Source organism: Hemiscyllium ocellatum, unplaced genomic scaffold, assembly GCF_020745735.1.
Source record: "Hemiscyllium ocellatum isolate sHemOce1 unplaced genomic scaffold, sHemOce1.pat.X.cur. scaffold_2034_pat_ctg1, whole genome shotgun sequence".
Classification (NCBI taxonomy): Eukaryota; Metazoa; Chordata; class Chondrichthyes; order Orectolobiformes; family Hemiscylliidae; genus Hemiscyllium; species Hemiscyllium ocellatum.
The window spans coordinates 34,483-49,552 of NW_026867951.1; the positions used below are offsets into that span (position 1 = coordinate 34,483).

The 15,070-nt window shown below is 45.1% G+C and overlaps 1 long non-coding RNA gene across 2 annotated transcripts in view; it reads left to right on the forward strand.

Annotated features, from left to right (window-relative positions):
* Nucleotides 1–418: 418 nt before the first annotated feature.
* Nucleotides 419–15,070, forward strand: part of LOC132810866 (uncharacterized) — a 48,713-nt gene continuing 34,061 nt past the window's right edge. For both annotated transcript variants that reach the window (XR_009643120.1, XR_009643121.1), the window contains exons 1-2: nt 419–494; nt 4,744–4,850. This is a non-coding gene — a long non-coding RNA (uncharacterized LOC132810866). The remainder of the gene's footprint in view (nt 495–4,743; nt 4,851–15,070) is intronic.

Sequence of the window (15,070 nt, forward strand, 5' to 3'; positions counted from 1 at the left end):
AGGTGTTTTTGATTAAGTATGACATTATGGCTGGGCTTCGGGAGGATATTCCTGGGAGTACATCCAGGCAAGTTATTTGGTTGGTACTGAGAAATAAGAAAGGGATGACCATCTTACTGGGATTGTGTTATAGACCCTCTCCCAATAGTCAGCAGGGAATTGAGACACAATTTTACCAGGAGACCTCAGATATCTGTAAGAATAATATGGATGCAATGATAAGGGGTTTTAACTTTACCAACATAGCCTCAGAGTGCTGTAGTGTTAAGGGCTTGGATGGAAAGGTATTTGTTCAGTGTGGACGAGAACGTTTCTGATTGAGTTTGTAGGATGTACCTACTAGAGAAGGAACAAAACATGGCCTGTTTTCTTTATTCATTCACAGGATGAGGCTGTCACTGTCTCGGCCAGCATTTATTGCTGCGTTTACCCAGAGGGCAGTTAAGAGTCAACTGCGTTGCTATATGTCTGGAGTCCCATGCAGACCAGACCAGGTAAGGATGGCATTTTCCTTCCCTAAAGGTCATGAGTGAGCCACATTGGTTTTTCCAACAATTGACAATGGATTCCTGTCATCACTAGATTATTTTTTCCAGATATTTATTGAATTCACGTTCCAAAATCTGCCGTGATGGGATTCAAACCCAGGTCCCCAGAACGTTATCTGGGTCTCTGAATTAACTGTCTAATTTCACTCCATCATCGCTGCCTCTTAGGAAATGAGGCAGGGTGAGTGACTGAGGTATTAGTGGGGCAGCGCATCAGCATCAAAGATCCCACAGTATTGTGGCTCAGTGGTTTCTGCTGCTTCCTCAGCACCGGGGACCTGGGTTTGATTCCAGCCTCGGGCAACTGTCTGTGTTGAAGTTGACACATTCTCCCCAGTTTCTGTGAGGATTTCCTTCGGGTGTTCCAGTTTGCTCCCACAGTCCAAAGATGTGTAGGTTAGTTGGATGAACCATGTTAAATTTCCCATATTCAGAAGATGAGGTTTTGGGATGTGTAGGCAAATCTCTGCCTGATGTGAAAAGATCATTTTGGGGTCTTGGACAGAGGTCAGAGGGAGGTGTGGCCGCATGTTTTACATCTCCCGTGGTGGTAAGGGAGGGTCAAGGGTGTGGAGCGTGGGTTGGTGGAAGGGTGTGGACCGAACAAGGAAGGCGCAGCGGGACAGAAATGATCAGGTACAGTCAATGTGGCTTTGTACATGCACAATTGGGTCTCACTAACTTGAGTGAGTATTTTGAAGTGACGAAAAAATTGAATAAGGAAGGCGGTGAATGCTGTTGATATGGACATTCAACAAGGTTCCACAAAGCAGACTGGTTAGCAGGGTTAGATAATATGGAATGCCGAGAGAGCAAGCCATTACAAAACTACCTTGAAAGTAGGAGACAGAGGATGATGGAGGGTTGCTTTGCGGACCGGAGGTCTGTGAGCAGCAGTGTGCTGCAGGGATGGATATTGGGCCCTTAAATAAATGACTTGGATGTGAATAAATGAGGTACGGTCAGTAGGTTTACAGAAGACACCAAAATTGGAGGTGTAGTGGACAGTGAAGAAGGTTAGTTCAGAATACAACAGGATCTTGATCAGATGGGCCAGTGGAGCAAGGAATTGCAGACTGAGTTCAAATTAGATAAATGTGAGCTGTTATATTTTGGAAAGGCAAATCAGGGCAGGACTTATGCACTTAATGGTAAAGTCCTGGGGAACATTGCTGAACAATGGGACCTTGGAGTGCAGGTTCATAGTTCCCTGAAAGTAGAGTCACAGGTAGGCAGGGGAGTGAATGCAGCATTTGGTACGCTCCCCGTTATTGGTCAATGCATTGAATGCAGCTGTTGTGATGTCATATTGTGGCTGGACAGGGCACTGATGAAGGCCCTTCTGGAATTCTGTTGTCAGTTCCAATCTCCCTGTTCTTGGATTAATGTTGAGAAACTTGAAAGGGTTCAGAAAACATTTGCAAGGACTTTCCTGGGGTTGGATGATTTGAGCTATTGGGAAAGGCTGAATAGGCTGGGATTATTTTCCCTGGAGATTTGGAGGCTGAGAGGTGATCTTATAAAGGTCCTGAAGGGCATGGATGAGGTGAGCAGTCAGGGACTTTTTCCCAAGTTCGGTGGCTCCAGAACGAGAGGGTACAGGCTTAAGGTGAGAGGGAAAAGATTTAAAGGGGATTTAAGGGGCATCGTGTTCATGTTGAGGGCATTGCAAGTATGAAATGAGCTGCCAGAGGAAGGGGTGGAGGCTAGTACAATTGCAGCATTTAAAAGGTGTCTGACTGGGTACTTGAAGAGGGAGGTTTTAGAGGGATAAGGGTGAACCGCTGGCAAATGGGACTCCATTAACGCTCTCCGTTAATGGTCAATGCATTGAATACAGAAGCTGGGACGTCATATTGTGGCTAGACAGGACGTTGATTAAGCCACTTCTGGAATTCTGTTTTCAGTTTGAATTTCCCTGTTCCGGGAAGGATGTTGTGAAATTTGAAAAGGTTTGGACAAGATTTACAAAAACGTTTCCAGGATTGGAGGATTTGGGCTACAGGGAGGGGCTGAATAGGCTGGGGCTATTTTCTCTGGAGAGTCAAAGACTGAGAGGTGACTTCATTGAGATTTATAAAATCACAAGGGGCGTGGATAAGGTAAGCAGCTGGCATCCTTTTTCCTCAGGTTAGGTGGGTACAAAACTAGAGCACATGGGTTTAAGTTGAGAGGGCAAAGATTTAAAAGGGATCGAACTGGCAACATTTTCAAGCTGAGTGTGGTGTGTGTATGGGAGGGGCTACCAGATGAAGTAGTGGAGGCTGAAAAATCACAACATTTAAAAGGCTTCCAATTGGGTACATGAATAGGAAGGGGTTTGATGGATACAGGCCAATAGATGGTAAATGGGAATTCGTTAGTTTAGGATTCCTTGTTGGCACAGACGAATTGGACCGGAGGTCTGTTTCTTTGATCTTAATAAATTAAGATGCATTCCTCTCTTTTGTTTCGAGCTAGCTGAAGCACAGATAATTATCCTTGGAGCTGAGAAGGTGAAGCAGTGATTTTGATCTGGTGCAGATTTGGTTCCAAGGTCTTGAATTTGCAAAGAGAGAGAGGAATTGTTAACCCTGTCACAATTTTTAGTAACTGCGTTCAAGTAATTGGCAAATAATACAAGGTGAAAATGTGAACACTATTTTACTCAGTAAGTTCTGAGCATCTGGAACAGTCTGAACGACACAGATTCAGCAGGTATTTTGAAACAGACTTGGAATTTTACTTTTTAAGGAAAGATTTGGGGGTAGTTGGGACAGATTTGCACCATCTACAGAGGGAGAGAGGACAGCTCCAATGGGCTGAATAGCCCCCAGCCCCTGTGCTCTGTGATACTGCCCCATTCACTGTGAATGATGAAGCTCATCCCAGAGCAGAGAGAGGGAGGAGCTCACCTCTCAATCGGCGCCGGCTTGATTAACGGCAGCTCCAGACCAATGGGAGGAGAGTCTGTGCGGTCCTGCAGCCAATGGGAGTGAATGAGGGGTGTGGCCAGCAAGACAACACCTGTCCATGAGCTGTGCAGGTGCAGTGTCACTGGGTGGGGGTGGGAGAGACAGCAGAGACTGGGACAGAGGCTGTCGGACCTGGATTACAAACTCCCGGTAAATTAAAACCAAAAGAACTGCAGATGCTGTAAATCAGAAACAACAACCAGGAGGGTCTGGAGAAGCTCAGCAGGTCTGGCAGCATCTGTGACGAGAGATCAGAGTTAACGTTTCAGATCCGGTGTCCCTTCCACAGAACAGATGTCACTGAGAAAAAAAAAGTCCGTTTATGTGCAGAAGATAGTGTGGGGGGATGGGGGCAAGATAAAAGGAGTAAAGGTGGGGATAGAGTGAGAAGAGCGGTTGGATAAAGGAGTGGATAACGATCTGACTAGGGGAGGGTGACTCGCTGTTAATGGAGACTGTTAGTGGCTAACCATAGGTAGTGTGTAATGACAGGCTGTGACATGAGGTGGCTACGACATGAGGTTGTTAACCTGTGGTTAGCCACTAACTGTCTCCATTGTAAGCTGTTGCCCACCTATATCACTGCACGATTGGAGCAGCCGAGGACACAAACCTTTGGAATATCCTCCCTAACCCCCTCTGTCCGCCTTAAAGATGTATCTAAAAATCGTTCTCTTTAATCAACGTTTCCATCATCCGTGAAACATTTTAGGAGAATTGTCAATGTGAAAGGCTCCATACAATGCAGGTAGTTGCTGTTATTGTCTGACATCAGGAGAAACAGGGATGAGCCCTCTCTCTCTCATACCTGATGAACAGCAGCAAAAGCAGGAAGCACTGAGCATGCTCCAGCTCACAATGGGCCTCGGATTATTGATGTCAGCGCAGGACCAATAAGAGTCAGGGGAACGAGGCTGGAGGACCAGGATGTGCCAGTTGGTCCTTCAACCAATCGGAGTGAATGAGGGGCGGGACAATACTCAACCACGTGATAAACCTCACTGACAGCACAGCGTTGTTGTGACCAAGGCATTGGAGATGTGTGAAGGTGCAGGGCAGGGGAAAGGAAAGACATAGACCAGAAAGAGAAGGAAATTTTCATGGTATGGGATGAGAGGTTTTACAGAACTTAGTGCACATTGTGAATCACAAATTTGAAAATCCCAAATTCTGCCCCATTTTCCCTCCTTATAATGCATTTTGCACTCCCTGAAATAGCAACTGTGTTTCTCCCTCCACAGATCCCAGTGATCAGTGCCAAAGCCCCATTGCCTGTGGAGAGGGTGATGTTTGATTTCCCTGTCCAGCTGCAGTTCATGTGGTGAAGGTGCTCCCACAATGTGGTTGGGTAAGTGCTGTTATAGATTATACACTCAGCAATATTGAAGAGTTGACAATGTATGTGCAAATCAGCAACAGTTTGTTTTTTTTAATCATGTTTATAATTTCACAGAAATACTATTGAAAAATTCTGGCATAAGGCCACAGATTGAGATACTAGGTCAAGTGATAAAAAGCATTGCCAAATGAGCAGGTTTTCGAGAATACCTTAAAAGAGGAAAGCAGGTCTGAGAGGGTTCAGGTGGGATTTCCAGACAGTGTTGCCTTGGCAACAGTAGAAACAGCCAGACAGGTGAAGCAATGAATAAACACAAATGAGTTGTCAAGGTCTTGCAGGGTGTGTGGTGCAGGGAGACAGGGATGTTCACAGGGTGAGAATTTTAAATTGTTGCCTGTAAATAGGAGCCTTTTGATGGATCAACTTAGTTTTGGTACAAGTGAGCACTTGGGCAGGAGGGTTTAAGATACTCTTGAGATTACATGTAAGTTGAATGTGGGAGGCTGGCCAAGAGTGTTTGGATAATTAAGTCTGGAGATAAATACTCGTCCATCCCTGCATTCAGTAAATGAGCTGAGACTAGGGTGGAGTTGGGTGATGTCACCAATGAAGAAAGTGTGTTTTTGGAGTTGGGCTCTTCCTCCACATCACCCCCACCTCCCTCCCCTCACCAAATCACAGGTATTGTTCCTTGTTCTGTCTGTCTGTCTTTTCTGGTGATGTCCTTCTCTCCCATTCTGCTACGAAGTAATATTTTGACCTCACCGTTGTTGGAAAAACCTACTCCATCCCCACTCTCCCATTCCTTTCTAAATTCCTTGTATGTGGTGTCCCTCAAGGATCGATTCTTGGTCCCTCCTGTTTCTCACCTACATACTGTCAGGAGGTGACATCGTCCAAAAGCACCGTCTGAGGGTTCACATGTACACTGACAATGCCTAGCTCTCCCTCCCCATCATCCCTCTCCATTACTCAGTTATCAAACTGCTCATCACACTCCCACTACGCGATTGGCTGCAATTTCCTGCAACGGAACATTGAAATGGTTAAACCCATTGCCTTCAGTTGCTATTACAAATTCCTTTCCCTTACTGCTGAGCCCCTCCCTCTCCCTGGGAACTGTCGGAGGCAGAACTACACTCTTCACAATATTGCTCTCATATCTGTAACCCCAAGGTGACCTTCTGATCAGGTATCTACACAATCACAAACACCAGGAATTCCAATCTCTAAAACGTTGCTTCCCCCCCCCCCTTCACCCCAGCTCCATTGCTACTGAAACCCCTGACCCGTGTTGATGTTGCCTTAAACTTGACGAATCTAAAACAGAACCCTTGATTCCGTTACTATCCGAGTATCTGATTCCAGATCCCTCATGATGGGAAACATCCTCTCAGTATTTACCCTGTCAAACTCCTTAAGAATCCTGCATGTTACAATGAGATCACTTCTCATTCTTCCCAAATCCAGTGAGTAGAGTCCCAACCTTTTCAGCCTTTTCTTAAAAGATAATCCCTACAAGCCAGGGATCATCCCAGTTAATCTTTTCTGAAATGCCTCGGATGAAATTATGTATTCCCTTAAATAAAGGGACCAAAACTTCTGTCATTACTCCAGATGTGGTCTCACTCGCACTTTGTAAAGTTACTCTCAGGTATATACTCCAAACACTTACACTGAAAACTCCTTGTAATAAGAAACAGCGTTCCATTCCCCATCCTGATTCCCTGTTGTAACTGTGTTTCCTACGCAATTACCCCTGGTCCCTTTGTGGTGCAGCTTTCGACAGTTTCCACCATTTACATAGCACTCTGTTCTTTTATTATCTCCTCCAAAATGAGCAACTTCACAATTTCCCAAATTATGCTCCATTTGCTAACTTGTTGCCCACTTCTCCAATGAATCCCTCTCTGTAAACTGTTTATAATCCTTTTGGAACTTTACCGTTCTGCCTTTTCTCAGAGATTTCCCCGCTCATTCTTCTAAACATTTCCTGGGAGCACTGGGCAGTGGGAAGCAGTTGTTACCTTTTCAGAGAGACTCTTTGGAATGACTGGGAGGAGCTTGCTGCTCATGGGTCAGAATGGAGACAACTTGCCCATCAAGCTGCATGAGCCTTTCACCCCCCCTGTCTAATTGATGAGGCACAGCAGCAGCACGGAAGGAAAGAAAAGGAAGCACACATCCTGCTCTCCACATCGCACTGACTCTTGAAACATTGTGTCCCATGTGTCAAAGATCTGCCCTGTTCAGTCACATGAAGACCCAGTGTGGAAACTCACAGAAACCCATACAGATTTCCCCCTGAACTAACTGCTGACCCCCACAAGGGGTAATGTGTCCAGTCATCCTGGGCCAGGAGGAGGGGGTGGTGAGAGTTTCTTAAATGAACTGACAGTGACAGTTTTATAAACGTGTATTACAGGTGGACATTCAGATGGTAATCTCAGTAATTGTAACGTCAAACTGTGACAAAATTCCTCAATTCATCAGGAGCTGGATATTCACATTGTGTGTGAGTATTGTATTCCAGCTCATTCCCATTTGCTGCATAAATGTCCTCTTTTGAATCACCCCACACTCTCAGTAGATCTCCCCCAAGTCTTCAATATGTGTCCTGTAATCCTTTTCTGATGAACTCATGAGTGTAAGGTGGATTATTCTAAATCTGTAAACCCCTCTGTCACAGGGCACCCGCAATTTCCTCTGCTACAAGGAGAACAATCTGTTTCCCCAAACCCCTGATTCCCCAATGTCTGTTTGCTCCCTATAAGGCACACATCAGGATTGTGTTGGAACATTCCCCACTTGCCTGCATCAGTGCAGCCCCCAACAATATTAAAGTGAACATCCTCCAGGACAAAGCACTGTGCCTGAGTGGTGTCCCATCCACCACCTTCAGCGTTCCCTCTCCCCATCCCCAGGGTACAGTGGCATCACTGTGTAAAAGGGAAAGGCAGCATTGTCTGACCAGACCAATAGGGCTGCTCTCTCATTAGGGAGAAATGTCTGGTGGTGGGTTTAACCTGAAGGTTACCACAGCCCAGGCAAGGGGAGAGGTTGAGAACAAGAGTCCATCTATTGTAGATGGATATTCTTGATATTTATTAACAGCACCCATGTCTCTGCAACTAAAATCCCCCATTCCTTGAACCATCCTGGTAAATCTCCTGTGCCCCCCCCTCAGGGACCCTGCCATCCTTCCCAATGTGTGGGTGATCTCTGGTTTGCACAGACCCAGCTGCTCTGTGTTCCTGTGGGTGATGTCCTCATCGAGCAACAGTTGCATTGAACCTCACTGTCTGTAAGGGTGGGAGACACAGAAATCCCGGTAGCATTTGAGATGTATTTAGTGTGCACTTGCAATGCCATGATAGATGAGACTTTTCCACAATTATCGGAAAATAGATGAGGACAGTTAGGTGGTAGTTTTCTTTGTCACAGACCCGATGTACTACCAGAGCCTTTTTCTGTTCTGTAGACCGCTAAGATGTTTATTATAGGAATATGACAGGCTCCATTGGACTTCAGGTCAGAAAGGGTGATACTAGAGTAGATGACATATTATTGGCCGATGTTTTGGGAGGAAAAGGAGATTGAGAGGTTTAAGGAAGAATTCAGAAGCTCAGCACAGAATCGGAAAGGGCCGTCATCAAGTGAGAAATAAACATTGGGAATCCTGAAGGCTGGAAATAAAAAAGGCACATATAGCAGAGCTTTGAGAGACTGGAGGGGATTAGAGATAGGGAGAGTAATGAAGCTGGAGGAGATGAAAGTTGGAGAGGATTCTGAGGATTGAGGATGTTACAGAGATAGAGATATTTCTGATAGACTTTTTTGAGTTTTGAGGCTGGAGAGGAATTATCGAGATAAGGAAGAGTTGTAAGACTGGATGAGGTGGCATTGACGGAGAGTTCCGAGCATAGAGGAATTTACAGAGATAACGAGCGATAGAGTCAGAACGTTATACAGCACTGACACACACCCTGTGTTCCAACCAGTCCGTGTCAACCATAAATTCGAACTGAACTAATCGCATCTACCTCCACTTAGTCCAAATCCATCCAAGCATTCCCTATCGATATACAGGTCCAAATGCTTTTTCCTCTTAGAATCCCATTCCCCTACCGTTTTACTCTACATTTACCCCTTACTAATTCACTAAACCCAATCATCCCTGAACACTATGGGCAATTGAGGACTGCCAGTTCACCTACCCTGTACATCTGTGGCTTGTGGGAAGAAACAGGAGCACCTGGAGGAACTCACGCTGACACGGGGAAGCATATCCAAACTCCACATGGACAGCCACCCAATGCAGGAATTGAACCTGTGTCCCTGGCAGCAGTGCTAACCATTGAGCCACTGTGCCACCCTTAAATTGTAATTGTATTCACAGCTACCACGTACTCTGCTAGTTTATTCCACATGTGAATCACTCTCTGTACAAAAACAAAAAGTAAAATCCGGAACGTCTTTTTAGGGTCTTCCTTTTCTCACCCACTCTTGAATCGCGCCCCTCCTGGAAAGGGCACCTGCTGTTCACATTACCTATACTCTTCAGGATTTTACAAACCTCCAATAAGGTCACCCCTCAGCCTCCTACACCCCAGTGAAAGAGGTCCCAGCCTACCTAGCCTCTCCTTATAACCGAAAGCATCCGTTCCCATCAACATCCTGGTAAATCTCTTCTGAACCCGCTCCGACTTAATAACATCTGTCCTATAACAGCACAACCTGAACTGAGCACAGTATTCCAGAAGAGGCCTCACCAACATCCTGTACAACCTCAATGTAATGTCCCAACTCCTATACTCAAAGGTGTGAGCAATGAAGGCAAGTGTGCTATACATCTTCTGAACAACCCTGTCTACATGTGACATAAACTGCAAAGATCTGAACCCCGAGGTCTCTTTGTTCTATATCACTATGCAAGGCCCGACTTTTAATCAGTGTAAGTCCTGCCCTTTTATCAAGATGAAATATTTGGCATTTATTCCAATCCAGAACATCCTTCTAGTATAAAGGCAATAGAAGTATACTTAAGAGGAAAATCAGTAAGGCAAAAAGGGGACAGGACACAGTTTTGGCGAATAGGGTAAGGACAATCCAAAGGGTTTTTATAAATACATTAAGAGCAAATGGGTTACTAGAGACAGAATAGGGCTCCTCAAGGATCAGCAAGGCAGCCTGTGTGTGGATCTGCAGGCGATGGGGTGGGGAGGGGATACTAAACAAGTATTTTGCATCAGCATTTACTGTGGAGAAGGATATGGAAGATATAGAATGTTGGAAATCGATGGTGACACCTTGAAAAATGTCCATATTACAGCGAAGGTGGTACTGGATGTCTTGGAACGCAGAAAGGTGGATAAATGCCCAGGATTTCATCAGGTGTGTCCTAAAATTCTGTCGGAAGCTAGGGAAGTGATTGCTGGGCCCCTTGCTGAGATTTTTGTATCAGCGATGGTCACAGCTGAGGTGCCAGAAGACTGGGGGTTGGTTAATATGATGATACTGTTTAATGAAGGCGGTTTGGACAAGCCCGGGAACTACAGACCTGTGAGCCTGATGTTGGTGCCAGACAAGTTGGAGGGAACCCTGAGGGACTGGATTTGCATGTATTTGGAAAAGCAAGGACTGATTAGGGATAGTCAGCATGGATTTGTGTGCGGGAAATCATGTCACTTACTTGACTGAGCTGTTTTATGAAGAAGTAAGAAAGTGGATTTTTGAGGGCAGAGCGGTAGATGGGATCTATATGGACTTCAGTAAGGCGTTCGACAAGGTTCGCCATGGAAGACTAGTTAGCAAGATGAGATCTCACCATACCAGGAGAACTAGCCATTTGGAATATAGAACTGCCTCAAAGGTAGAAGACAGAGGGTGGTGGTAGAAGGTTGTTTTTCGGACTGGAGGACTGTGACCACTGGAGTGCCACAAGGGTCGGTGCTGGGTCCACTACTTCTCATCATTTACATAAATGATTTGGATGTGAACATTGGAGGGATTGTTAGTAAGTTTCCAGGTGACACCAAAATTGGAGGTGTCGTGGGCAGTGAAGAAGGGTACCTCAGGATTCAATGGGATCTTGATCAGATGGGGAAATGGGCTGAGGAGTGGCAGATGGAGTTTAATTTAGATAAATGTGAGGTGCTGCTTTTTGGAAAAGCAAAGCCGAGCAGGACTGATAGACTTAATGGTCAGGTCCGAGGGAGTGTTACTGAGCAAAGTTTCCTTACAGTGCAGGTTCATAATTCCTTGAAAGTAGAGTCGCAGGTGGATAGGATAGTGAAGGTGATTGGTATGATTTACATTATTGGTCAGAGCAGTGAGTACAGGAGTTGGGCAGTCATGTTGTGGCTGTACAGGACATTGGTTTGGCCACTCTTACAATATTGAGTGCAATTCTGTTCTCCACCTATCAGAAGGATGTTGTGGAACTTGAAAGTTTCAGAAAAGATTGGTGGCAGAATATTCTTTAAAGGGTAGAATAACCAGTGGGAGGTCATTGGACATTGGTACCAATGACACAGGAAGAGAAAAAGATAGGTCCTGATGAGAGAATATAGCAAATTAACCTGGAATATAAAAAAGTAGATACTCGGTCGTAATATCTGAATTACTCCCAATGCTACATGCTAGTGAGAGTAGGAATAGCAGGATGGAGGAGATGAATGATTGGCTAAAGATCTGGTGTAGGGCAGAAGGATTCACATCTTTTGGTCATTGAATTCTCCTCTGGAGTAGAAGTGACTTGAATAAGAAGGATGGATTGTCCCTGAATTGGAAGGTGACTAATATCCAGGCAGGGAGATTTGCTAGTACTACTCGGGAGGCATTAAACCAGTGAGGGAGTGGGGGTAAACCTAAAGAGATAGTGAGAAAGGAGGTAAGTCTGAGGCTGGGTACAGTTCAGAAATCAAACAGTCAAGGCAGAACGCAGTAGAACCGAGCAGTTACACTGCATTTACTTCAATGCAAGAGGCCTGACAGGGAAGGCAGATGCGATCAGGTTATGGTTTGAACATGGGACTGGGATATCATCGGTATTATAGAAATATGACTCAGGGATGGATGTGACTGGCAGCTGTATGTTCCAGGGTATAGATGCTATAGGAAGGATAGAAAGGGGGACGAGAGGAGGACGAGTGGTGTTTTTGGTTAGGGATAGCATTAGAGTTGTGCTTGGGGACGATATTCATGGGAGTAAGTTCAGTGAAATTATTTGGATGGAACTGGGAAATAAGAAAGGATTGATCACCTTATTGTTAATATCTGCGTGTGTTTCATCTGATTGCTCTGGTTTCCTCCCACTATGTAAAGATGTGCAGGTTAGGTGGATTATCCAGGCTGAATTACCCACAGTGTTCAGGAATGTGCAGGTTGGGTGGATTATCCAAGCTGAATTACCCACAGTGTTCAGGGATGTGCAGGTTAGGTGGATTATCCAGGCTGAATTACCCACAGTGTTCAGGGATGTGCAGGTTGGGTGCATTATCCATGGGAAAGGCAACATTACATGGGTAGGGTGGGAGTCTCTGAGGGTCAGTGCGGATGTGATGGGCTGAATGACCTGCTTCCCCACTGTCTGGATTCTCTGATAATTATAATAGTTTTAAAATAGTTCCAAAAAAGAATAGACCAGATCTAAAAGTTGCTGTTCTAAATTGGATAAAGGTGCATTGTGATTGAACAAGATAAAATCTTTCAATACTTCTTTGCTATTCCCAGGTAAAGGGACGGCTGAAAAGTGGGAACGTAACATAAGGAATAGGAGCAGGAGGAGGCCATCTGGCCCCTCCAGCCTGCTCTGCCATTCAATAAGATCAGGGCTGATCTCAGCTCCACTTTACTGCTCTCTCCCATAACCTTTAATTCCTTTCCGTTTCGTAAATCTACATTTTGACCTAAAGACATTCAAGATGAAAGTCTCAACTGTTTCAATCAGCTGGGAATTCCACAGATTCACAACCCTTTACCTGAGGAAGTTTCTCCTGAACTCAGTCCTAAATCTGATGCACCATAGTTTGTCCAGTCCACAGTGGAAATGACCTCCCTGCTTCTATCTTATCTACTCCTTTCATAATTTTATATTTTTCCTATACAATCTCCCATTATTCTAAATTCCAATGAGGATCATGCCAGTTTTGTCAATCTCTGCTCAGAAGGCAACCCTTTCAACTCCAGACTCAAACTAGTGACCCTGCTCTGCACCCCCTCCAGCGCCATTACATCCTTCCTGAAGTAGGGGACGAAAACCTGTACACAGTACTCCAGGTGTGGCCTCCCCAGCCCCCTGTACAGCTGCAGCATAACCATCCCTCTAGCAATGAAGGACAATATTCCCTTCACTGCCTTAATTACCTGCTGTACCTGCAAACCAGCTTCCTGTGATTCATGCACAAGGACACCCAGCTCCCTCTGTACAGCAGCCTGCTGCATGTTTTCACCATTTCATCATCCAGTTTGTTGTTAGTCTGACCAAAATGGATGACCTCACATATCCCAACATTGTCCTCCATCTGCCAGACCCTTAACCACTCAATTAACCTCTCTGTATCCCTGTGCAGACTGACAGTGGCCTCTGCACACATTGCTCTACCACTCATCTTAGTGTCGTCCACTTTTCATGAATCCATGCTGTGTCTGCTCGATGAGACAATTTCTATCCACATAGCTCACTATTTCTTTCTTGAGAGATCAGACATTTCCCCCACTACAGAAGTTATGCTGACACGTCCATTTTAAAATATTGGCATCACATTTGCAGCTTTCCAATCTGTTAGAACCGTCCCAGAGTCAGCAAATTTTAGTGAATTATCACGAGTGTATTTGCTATTTACCCACTGCCATTCCTTACAGTTCCCGGGGATGCATTCCATCACGGCCAGGAGACCCATCTACCTTTCGGCTGGTATCTTTCCCAGCACTGCCTCTTTACTGAGAATGATTGATCGTTTCTCTGTCTTCATCTGCCATTGCCCCCATAGGCCTGCGACAATGAGTATATAGACAGTATGTTCCTGTTAAGGACGAGGCTGGGAAGTGTAAGGAATGCTGCTGTCAAGAGGAATTGTGGCTCTGGTCAAGAAAATGAAGGAGGGATATGGCAAGTCCAGACAGCTGGGTTTGTGTGAATACCTAGAGGTATATAGGGGCAGTAGGAGTATACTCGAGGGAAACTAAGAGGGCAAAAAGGGGACGAGAGAGCTTTGTGAAATGGGTTTGGGGAAAATCCAAAGAGATTCTAGAAATACACTAAGGACAAAAGAGTAACCAGGCAGAGAATAGGGACCCTCAAAGATCAACAAAATTGTCTATGGATCTGCAGGAGGCAGGAGAGATACTATCTGCGTATTTCATGTCCGCTTTTACTGAAGGAGGATATGGAAGTGAGAGAGTTTGGAGAAATAAATAGGGATAACTTGACAAGTGTCCATATAAGTTATGAGGCACTGGAACTTGTATAGTGCATCAAGATTGATAAATCCCTGATACATGATCAGGTGAATCCCAGAACTTTGTGGGAAGCGAGGGAAGTGATAGTTGGGCCCCTCGCTGAGATATTTGTATCACCGAGGTGCTGGAAGACTGGCGCCATTATTTGAGAAAGGTGATGAGGAATGGTCAGGGAACAATACACTGGTGAGCCTGGAGTCAGGCAAGTTGTTGGAAGGGCTTCTCAGGGATAGGATTTAGATGTAATTGGAAAGGTAAGAAATGATTAGGGACAGTCAGCATGGCTTTGTGTATGGAAATCACTAACTTGGACTTCAGAAAGACATTCAAGGTGGAAGAACTAGCTATTTGGATATAAAATTGGCTGTAAGGTTGGAGACAGAGGATAGTAGTGAAGGGTTGCCTTTCGGACTGGAAGCCTGTGATGAGCAATATGGTGTAAGGATCGGTGCAGGGTTCACTGCTTTTCATCATTTATATCAATGATTCCTATGGTTCGTGACTTTACATAGACACCAAATCGGATCTGGAGGAAGTGGATCGGGAAGAAGGTTACCTCACAGTACAATGGGACTTCAATCAAATGGGCTGGGGAGTGGCAGGTGCAGTGAATTCAGATAAATGTGAGGTGCTGCATTTTGGAAAAACAAATCAGGGCAGGACTTATACATTTAATGGGAAGGTCCTGGGGAGTGTTGTTGAACAAAGCGACCTTGTTGTGCAGGTTGATAGTTCTTTGAAAGTGGAATCATGGATAGGCAGGGTAG